The following is a 10,353-nucleotide window of genomic DNA, read 5'->3' as shown; positions in this document are numbered from 1 at the left end:
ATCTCACTCTTCTTTCGTTAGGACTGCTATTATGATTGTCATTCTCATCTTCGAAAGAACAAAAAGGCAACAACGAAGACTACGTTAAGAAGGGAAAAAAAAAAAAAGGGGAACAATTTAACAAAGACAAAAAGATATAGATAAAGACAAAATGTGAGGAATCCAAAAAGTGGGTGCCAAACAAAAGGGTACAGTTATAGATAAGCATTGAAATTTGCGTGTGAAACAATAGAATCTCTTCATGTGTATTTATTTTGAATTTTTGAAAGTAGTGACATTTGGGAATTAATATGACTGTAGCAGTTAAGAGAGTGAAGTAGTGAAAATTGGTTTGTTATGGAAATCTGTAAAGTTGAATCCCGATTAAAAGAAAAAAGCCCAAGTATTGAGTTTAAACTTGAGTTCTGAGTTTAAAATCTGGTATCTGAACTGGATGTACCCGAATTTTATTATGCAAATATCGGTTCGGATTTGTTTCGAGCCATAACCGATAATCAAAATCCGATTATTTAGATTCTGGACCGAGTAAAAAAAAAAATCCAACCTGAATTAACAGTTTTATCAATAATAAATGCTGGCTAGTACTGTTGGGAATAACTGTAGATCTAAGACTAACTCGAAATATAGTAGCGGAAATAAACAAAAGAAATTGATGACAATCACACAGAAAGAACATCAAGATTTAAGTAGTTCGACTCAAAGTGAGTCTACGTCCACTGGTGGGGTCGGTATCAGAGATTTCACTATCAACAAATATGGAGTACAGATGAATACAACAAAACTTCACAAGGAAGTTATCTCTCAAACTCACTCTAAACTTCTCTCTCAAGAAAACACTAAAAACTAGATAAAAAATGATTTCTGAAGTCTAATGAAAGTGGAGGCGCCGTTTGGTATTTATAGGAAAAGTGAGAATTCACTTTTGTGAACATTGGCTCGAGCGAACGTCGAGCGAGTGTCGAGCGAGCGTAGGTTTTGCACACTTCGCTCAAGCCAACATTCGAGCGATGCTTGAGCGAAACTCTCTGTCTGAATTCGCTCAAGCTGAGTGTCGAGCGAATGTCGAACGAAGCTCTCTGTCTGACTTCGCTCGAGCCGAGTGAACCTCCGCTCGAGCGAACCTACGACACATGCACTGTTCAATCTGAATTCAAGCCACCTCTTAACAAATCTCCACCTTGGCTTGAACTCTGCCAATTTCAACACAAAAAACCTCCGACCACAAAACCAATCCCCACCATCAAATCCCTTACGGGAATAACTCAAAATCTGCGAACACCAATGTGTCTCTCTGTTTCGTTCTCTCATGATACATTTGATTTTTGGTCAAATGTATTGCACTCTGACTGTCACAGAATACTGAGATCCCATCTTGCTGAAACCAAAATCATTGACCAAGCCTTTCAACCAAATGGCCTCCTTAACAGCCTCTACTGCTGCCATGTACTCTGCCTCGATAGTTGATAAAGCAACAGTGGATTGCAGTGTTGCTTTCCAACTAATAGCTGACCCACACAGAGTGAAAACATAACCTGTCAATGATCTTCTCTTATCTAAGTCTCCAGCATAATCAGAATCAACAAAACCAGTAACTTTGGAACTGAGATCGACATCTCTATCAAATATTAACCCAAAGTTCAGGGTTCCCCTCAGATACCTGAGTATCCATTTCACAGCCTGCCAATGAGTCTTACCCGGATTAGCCATATACCTGCTAACTACGCTCACGGCCTGTGAAATGTCTGGGCGAGTGCAAACCATTGCATACATGATGCTGCCAACTGCACTTGAATAAGGAACACTAGCCATGAACAGTTCCTCTTCATCTGTCTGAGGAGATAGGCTAGCTGAAAGCTTAAATGCATAGCAAGTGGTATACTTACTGGTTTGGAATCAAACATCCCAAATCTCTGAAGTACTTTCTCAATGTACTTTCCCTGGACAAGTACAACTTTCCAGCTTTCCTATCTCTGAAGATTTCCATTCCCAAAATCTTCTTCGTAGCACCTAAGTCTTTCATTTCAAACTCATTTCTAAGTTGGGTCTTTAACAAACCTATGTCAGATATGCTTCTAGCAGCAATAAGCATATCATCAACATATAATAGCAAATAAATGAAAGACTTATCAAATAATTCCTTATGATAAACACAACTATCATAGTTACTTCTCAAATAACCATGATCAATCATAAAGGAATCAAACCGCTTATACCATTATCTTGGTGACTGCTTCAAACTATATAAAGATTTCTTCAATCTGCACACATGATCTTCCTTGTTTTCAACAATGAATCCCTCTGGCTGATGCATATAAATGGTCTCTTCAAGCTCACCATGTAGGAATACTGTTTTAACATCAAGTTGATGCAGCTCTAAGTCATACAATGCTACTATAGCAAGTAGCAATCTGATCGAACTGTGTTTCACCACTGGAGAGAATACTTCATTGAAGTCGATGCCTTCTCTCTGACTGAAGCCCTTAGCAACTAAGCGTGCCTTGTATCTTGCATCTGTATCACCCTGGATTCCCTCTTTTCTTTTGAAGATCCATTTGCAGCCAACAGTCTTCACCTTCTTTGGCAACAAAACCAAATCCATGTTTGGTTTTTGTGAAGAGACTCAATCTCTTCAGTCATAGCTGCGCACCACTGTGCAGATTCTGTGCTCTTGACAGCTTCTGAATAACTAGAAGGCTCCTGACCAACAATATTATCTGCTGTAGTAAGAGCATACATCACCATATCTGCATCAGCATATCTCTGAGGTGGTCTAATATGCCTCCTCTGTCTACCAGTCGCTATATTGTAGTCTTGCTCACCTTGTGCGCCTCTACTCGAATCAGAATCATGCTCATCTACAATAGCATGATCTTGGGCGCCACTGGGCACCCTTGTGGTGCTTCCACCTGAAACTCCACCTGCTTGCTAACATCCTGTTCTTGTCTTGTAGACTCAATAATCTCCTTTCTCGGACTAAGCATGGATTTTTTATCAAAAGTGACATCCCTACTGATCACAAACTTGGGTGATTTAGGATCAGTACACCACAACCTGAATCCCTTCACCCCACTGGCATACCCGATGAATATGTCCTTCTTAGCCCTTGGCTCAAGTTTTCCATCATTAACATGGAAATATGCAGGACAACCAAAAGCTTTCAAATTTGAATAATCAGCAAGAGTATCAGACCATACCTCATTCGAAGTCTTCAAACCAATCGTTGTGGCTGGAGAACGATTGACCAAGAAGCAGGCTGTGTTGATTGCTTCAGCCCAGAAATCCTTAGCCAAGCCTGCATTAGAAAGCATGCTGCGGGCTCTCTCCAAGAGAGTCCTGTTCATCCGTTCAGCTACCCCATTTTGCTGTGGAGTATGTCTAACTGTACGATGTCTGGCAATACCCTCATTTCTGCAAAATTCACCAAACTCACCTCCGCAAACTCCATACCATTGTCAGTGCGAAGTCGCTTGATTTTCTTGCCTGTCTAATTTTCAATCAAAACTTTTCACTGTTTGAAGTTAACAAATGCATCACTTTTCTGCTTCAGAAAGTAAACTCAAACCTTCCGTGAGAAATCATCAATGAACGTAAGCAAATACTGAGCTCCACCTTTTGACGGGACGGAAGATGGGCCCCAAAGATCAGAATGAATATAGTCCACAGAACTTTTGGTTCTGTGAACCCCTGTAGAGAACTGAACCCTGCATTTTTTCCAAACACACAGTGTTCACAGAAATCCAATTTCCCTATATTCTAATTACATAGCAAACCCTGCTTACTCAAAATTGACATCCCCTTCTCACTCATATGACCCAAACGCATATGCCACAAACGGGTGATATCTGAATCTGGATCATCTGAAACAGACACTGCAACTGCACCTGTCACTATAGAGCCCTGAAGGAAATAAAGACCATTTGTCTTATCTCCTTTCATCACAACCATAGAGCCCTTACTGACTCTGATAGTTCCACCTTCACCAGTGTACTTGTAGTCCAGAGAATCAAGAGTACCCAAAGAAATAAGATTCTTTTTCAACTCTGGAATGTGTCGAACATTAGACAATGTCCGGACAATTCCATCAAACATCTTAATTCTGACTGAACCAATTCCAGCAACTCTACAAGCCATATCATTCCCTAACAAAACGGAGCCTCTGTTGACCGATTCATAGTTAGTGAACCAGTCCCTCTTGGGACACATATGGAAAGTGCAAGCTGAGTCCATGACCCACTTGTCACTAAAGTGACTACTTGAGTCGCTAATTGCTAGAACAAGATCTAGGTCGTTAGACCTATCATCAGCAACACTAACGGCATTAGATGAACTAGTGTCGTCCTCTCTGTTTTTCAATTTTGGACACTCATTCTTGTAGTGACCAAACTTATGGCAGTAATGATATTTGACGTTTTTCTTACTAAACGTTGTTTGTGAACTGCCCCTGGATTTCCTCTTATTCTTCTCTGAACCCCTGTCATTCGATCTACCCCTGCTTGAGGACCCCTTAACAAACAAGCCACTAGCTTGTTCATTAGTGTTCTTCACACTCAATTTATTCTTCAACTCCTTAGAATCAAAGCAGACTTTACATCTACCAAGGAAATTGAATTTCTACCATACAACATGGAATTCACAAAGTTCTCAAAAGATGTGGGTAATGAACATAAAATAATTAACGCTTGATCTTCTTCTTCAAGCTTAATATCTATGTTCCTCAGATCCATAATGATTTTATTAAATTCATCTAGGTGTTCAGAAATAAGAGTACCTTCCTTCATTTTGAAGTGTATAACCGTTGTTTCAAATACAAACGGTTGGTGAGAGATCTCTTCATGTATAGATTCTCTAGTGCCGACCAGAGACCAGTTGCAATCTCCTCGTCAGCAACCTCTCTTAAAACTCCATCAGATAGTGACAAAAGAATAGTACTGTGTACCTTTTCTTCTTCTTTCGAAGGAGCCGGAGAATCGTCAGATGCCGACACTTCTAATACTTTTGACAAGCCTTGTTGTCGCAGTAAAGCCTTCATCTTGATGCGCCATAAACTGAAACTGTTCTGACCGTCAAATTTCTCCTCTTCGAACTTAGCCATAGCCATCCATCCAGATCACCCTGAGCCAAGCTCTAATACCAATTTGTTGGGAATAACTGTAGATCTAAGACTAACTCGAAGTATAGTAGCAGAAATAAACAAAAGAAATTGATGACAATCACACAGAAAGAACACCAAGATTTAAGTGGTTCGACTCAAAGTGAGTCTACGTCCACTGGTGGGGTCGGTATCAGAGATTTCACTATTAACAAATATGGAGTACAGATGAATACAACAAAACTTCACAAGGAAGTTATCTCTCAAACTCACTCTAAACTTCTCTCTCAAGAAAACACTAAAAACTAGATAAAAAATGATTTCTGAAGTCTAATGAAAGTGGAGGCGCCGTTTGGTATTTATAGGAAAAGTGAGAATTCACTTCTGTGAACATTGGCTCGAGCGAACGTCGAGCGAGTGTCGAGCAAGCGTAGGTTTTGCACACTTCGCTCAAGCCAACATTCGAGCGATGCTTGAGCGAAGCTCTCTGTTTGAATTCGCTCGAGCTGAGTGTCGAGCGAATGTCGAGCGAAGCTCTCTATCTGACTTCGCTCGAGCCGAGTGAACCTCCGCTCAAGCGAACCTACGTCACATGCACTGTTCAATCTGAATTCAAGCCACCTCTTAACAAGTACTCTCAAGATACCATATACAATAATCATTGCCAGTGATGGATATCTACCCTTTTTATTGATCCTATTGCAACTGATCAATATTTGTAATTGAACTATGAAGCAAAAATAGTTAATGCAGTTTCTTTTTCTTTGAATTGCATGGACAGCAAGAAAACTTGTAGATTATTCAAGTGCTTAATTCACACATACACACACAAGACATATAGATCGCATTCAGATTCATCGACCACTCATCAATGTTCTGCAATTGGTAGGGTCACGCGGTACTAAGTGGGCAGTGAATAGGAAGTGCGGGGACCATTTCTGTCCTTTCAAAACTAGGATTAGATTTGTGTGGTTTGAATAAGCAGTCTTAATTTTCCTCAACTTCTCCTGTAAAACTCAAATTCTCAAGCACGAGTACCCAAATCCAAGACAGCCATTGACAATCGAAGAAACAATCTGCACCTTTTAGAAGCCTTCAAATCGAGCTGGAATGTGAACTGTTTTCAATGGCAACTTCTTAAGCATATTCAATAAAATCCATGACCAATAGCAAGACATATAAACAAATTATGAATACGTGATTAATGCATGACTAGGAATGACTCAAAAATTGAAAATTAGAACTGCAGGGCTTTCCAACACTGTATGAATAACCAGACTCCCCACTGCAGGGTCACATATGGATCAAAAGCTATATTTGCTTTCGTTTATCCTAATTCTATGATCAATAGGTACCGTATAGTCATTATAGTTCTTCCACTAGGACCCAGGAAATGTAAAGTGGTATTTGACTACTTTATTGAAGCTTCTCGTAATGTACTCTTTCGCTTAATCTTCAAATAGACGGTTGCTTTCCCTTTCATTGGTGTCATATTTGCCTAGTTTTGAATAGCTTCATCTTCAAAGAAGGCGTTTGTGAAATTTCATATCTAACCCATTATTGAGCAACTGCAGTGAGAGTGTTAAGACAGTGTTATATTTCACTTCATAGAAAATGTATGTGAATTTATTGATTCATAGTTTTTCCTTGAAAGAGTAATCCTCTTTATTTGCTTTCTTTGCTTTCAATATCTTATCTGTCTATTTTTGCCATTTTTCAGATTTGGTCTTGAACTTTGGTAAACATCCCACCCAGTATTTTGAATGGCTTTGTGTTACAAACTTCGGATTGACTAAAATTGACAAGATTGGGAGTGAAGACAAGATGTTGATTTTCATTTGCTATATATTTAGTTCATGTAACTTTTTTTTTATATATAAGTAAAATATTTAGTTCCTGTAACTTTAGCACCCTATGTGGTTGCTAAGCATGCACTGATCTCTGTATATATTGAGAGAGAGAAGCCATGATTTTCTATTATGTAGATGAATATTGTAAGTTAATTCCACGTGAAAATGATGAGGGAATTTGGGAACTTTTTGGTGATCAGAATTTTGTGGTACTAACTAATCTACAACGGGGATGAAAAGGCTCAATGTGCTTTGCATCCTTGCTTTATTGTCTAAGGTATGTTTTACTATACAATGGCAAGCATCTATATTCAATGCCCTTCAAGTTTGAACCAATGGCATTGTTAAGCTTTTTTTGGAAGTTCTCACCTTTCAAAACTCAAGACCTTGTATTGTTGTCAATTTTAATGCTTCATTTTATATGATGTCTGCTGTGTTATTAAGAACTTGATGTATAAAATCAGTTGCAAGAAGATCCACAGCAACCATGTTGATTAAGATCCACAACTCCACTACCAAGTTTGTAGATCAATTATAAATTATAATTTGAATGGTTTCAGATTTCAAGAGATCAAACCATGTGCACAAGATGTTTGTTAAACTCGACTTTTCATTACACAGGTTAATTTAATGAACCTATAGATACCCCTTTTGCGCATCATAACCAAAACTTAGGGGTAGCACAATTACAATTGATCCATTTAAAAACAATCTACTCCATACAATGTGTAAATTTACATACAATTTATCCGAACCAAGCCAAAACTATTACAATTGTGACAACCCAGTACAAACACAATAATTTTCATTTTTCCTTCTGAAGAGTTGTCTCTCTCTCTCTCTCATACTTTATCTTCCATTTTCCAAACTTCATACTCGCGCAGCAATATGTCATCTCACATCTTCTAAACTTTATTCTCTCTTATACAAATGTTCTCATCTAGCAAATGAAGTATATCTGCCCAAACAAAAAATTCACATCTCACTTCTCCCTGCACACAGTATGAACATTTTAATACTATTGATATTTAAATACTAAACCAGAGAAAAGCATTACTCAAAAACTCCACCTGACACCATTGTTGTGTTATTTAATACTATTGAGCCACTCATGAGCCTTTTCCTTATCACTTATGAAGGTTCAGGCCTTAAAAATCTAGCAATTGTACCAAGCATGGATCTCTTGTATTAGTCAAACCATGATGGGAAAATTTGGTAAGTAAAGCCATGAAAAACAAAATCCAGCAGTTAAGAAATTTTTTTGATCATCCCAACTAAGACATTGCAAAGATCCATCAGATAAATAAGACCTGTAAACTTGCATTTATATTATCAAGGCAAAGATAACAAAATCAACCAGATTGAGTAGTTTTAAAGTAGATTCTAGTTTCAGATTGAGTACACACCTTTGCTTAATTAGGTTTAGAGAGATACTTAATGTCAAGTTCTCTATACCCTTGTTGACTATCACTCCCATATAATTTTCATTGAAGTTTGGTCAAAGCAAGAATGTTATACATTTTTGTTACATTAATATGATTAAATAACAAATATATAATCACAAATACAGGTTGACCTTTTACCTCTAAATTATATAAGAAATTATGTACGAATTTAACATATTCCAGTAGTTAATACATATCTTATATGCTTTGTGTTCTTATTATTTCATCCATTTAACACAAAAGCTTTGCATCTCTAGAATATGCTTACACAAATTGGGGTAGACTTGAATCTACTTTGCATGCACAAAGATGACAAAATCAACTAGCGTAAATCAAACTTGGATAGTCTTTTTATCAGCTATACACAACTTCTCTATATGAATAACAGCCTAAATTAACCTTGAAAATTGGTAATTAAAGCCATGAAAAAAAAATCCAATAGTTAAGAAATTTCCTTGATCAAAACTCAATTAACACATTGCAAAGATCCATCAGATAAGTAAGACTTGTAAACTTGCATTTCTATTATCAAGGCAAAGATAACAAAATCAACCAGCCTAAATCAAACTTGCATAGTCTATTTACCACTGACGGCAAAGATCTATATGAATAACAAATAATCAAACTTGAATAATCAACCAGCCTAAAAAGTCTACATGAATAACAGCCTAAATTAACCTTGCAAAGATCCTTAATCCTCACTGACAACACAAACCTAGATAATGAGAGACTACAATCACAAACCAAGATAAGGTATTTTTTAGTCACAAACCCGAGTAAGGAAACACTTAAAAATACCTTACAATGACGCAGATCTTTGGACGTGGGTTCTTCTCTTCCGCAGATCTCTAGATGCACACTGTGCTCTAAAATTATAAGGGAGGGGAAGGGTGCGGAATTGAGATGGAGGGGGAAGGGTGCGGGACTGAGATAAAGGAGACTGAGATGGAGGGGAGGGGTTAGGACAGAGATGGAGGGGGACTGAGATGTAGATGGAGGGATGCATGGTGAGATGGAGGGGACTGAGATGGGGCTTCGGGGTGAGGGGAGGATTAGGGAGAAATTGGTCAATTTGTTTAGGCCACGTCATGTATGTGATCGGCTAATGCAAATAGTGGCTGCTATCCAGACTTTTTCTTACTTTTTTGCTTCATAGTTGATAGATAAATTAACTTAATCATGTATACCTTTTTGACTTATGGATCATTTGAATTGTCTTTCATGGAAAAATATAAAAGAAAAACATACTGGATCTTCTTTATGTCCTTTTTTTTTTATCTTTTCTTTTGATTTAAATTAGATCGATCAATATTCAACCAAAAGGAAAAAGAAGGATTATTACTATTGAATTGTTATGGTAAACTGCATTAAGATTTTAATTTTTATTTTCATTTTAACTTGTTGGAAGGCTTATGCATGATCACAAACACTGCAGAGCATCATTTTATTATGCACTGGAACATATAAGGATGGAGGATATCTTGCTCCAAAGCAGTTATTCTTATGCATGTACACAGGCCTAACTATTATTTAGCATTTCTCAACACTTTTGCATTACAAGTGATTGCCTTCATCGACATAATTTCAATATGGTAGTAGGTATATTAGCTAGATAGGCTTGTTGTTACTGTATATTAGCTAGATAGGCTTGTTTGTAGACTTTTATATATACATCACTATATGCTCATTGAATCACCTAATAATCAATCATATGAACTTCACTTATCAACATTCATTTAATGATGTTGGCGTAGCTGCAAGTCTGCAGTAGAACTCATGCATTCAGCCTCAAAGTCAGTCAAATTTAGTATCTAAAAGTACTGTAAATCACAAATTTAAACCTAGTCTCTCAAAATGCAAAACAGTAGCATCTATATATATATAATATATATATATATTGTATTGGGCAAAATTAGATAACATATATTAAATATTCTAACTGCGTAAAGATGTCTCACAGCCGTACGCG

General features: G+C 37.4%; 1 long non-coding RNA gene across 1 annotated transcript; it reads left to right on the top strand.

Moving 5' to 3' along the window:
* The first annotated feature begins 529 nt into the window (after positions 1 to 529).
* On the top strand, positions 530 to 5,816 carry LOC121258421. The gene is made up of 2 exons (XR_005939399.1): positions 530 to 581; positions 5,732 to 5,816. It is a non-coding gene; the product is annotated as an uncharacterized LOC121258421 (long non-coding RNA).
* The last annotated feature ends 4,537 nt before the right edge of the window (positions 5,817 to 10,353 follow it).

The sequence above is a fragment of the Juglans microcarpa x Juglans regia genome, chromosome 3S (genome assembly GCF_004785595.1).
Source record: "Juglans microcarpa x Juglans regia isolate MS1-56 chromosome 3S, Jm3101_v1.0, whole genome shotgun sequence".
Taxonomy (NCBI): Eukaryota; Viridiplantae; Streptophyta; class Magnoliopsida; order Fagales; family Juglandaceae; genus Juglans; species Juglans microcarpa x Juglans regia.
Note: the sequence above shows the minus strand (reverse complement) of the source record. Positions and strands in the feature narration are given on the sequence as shown.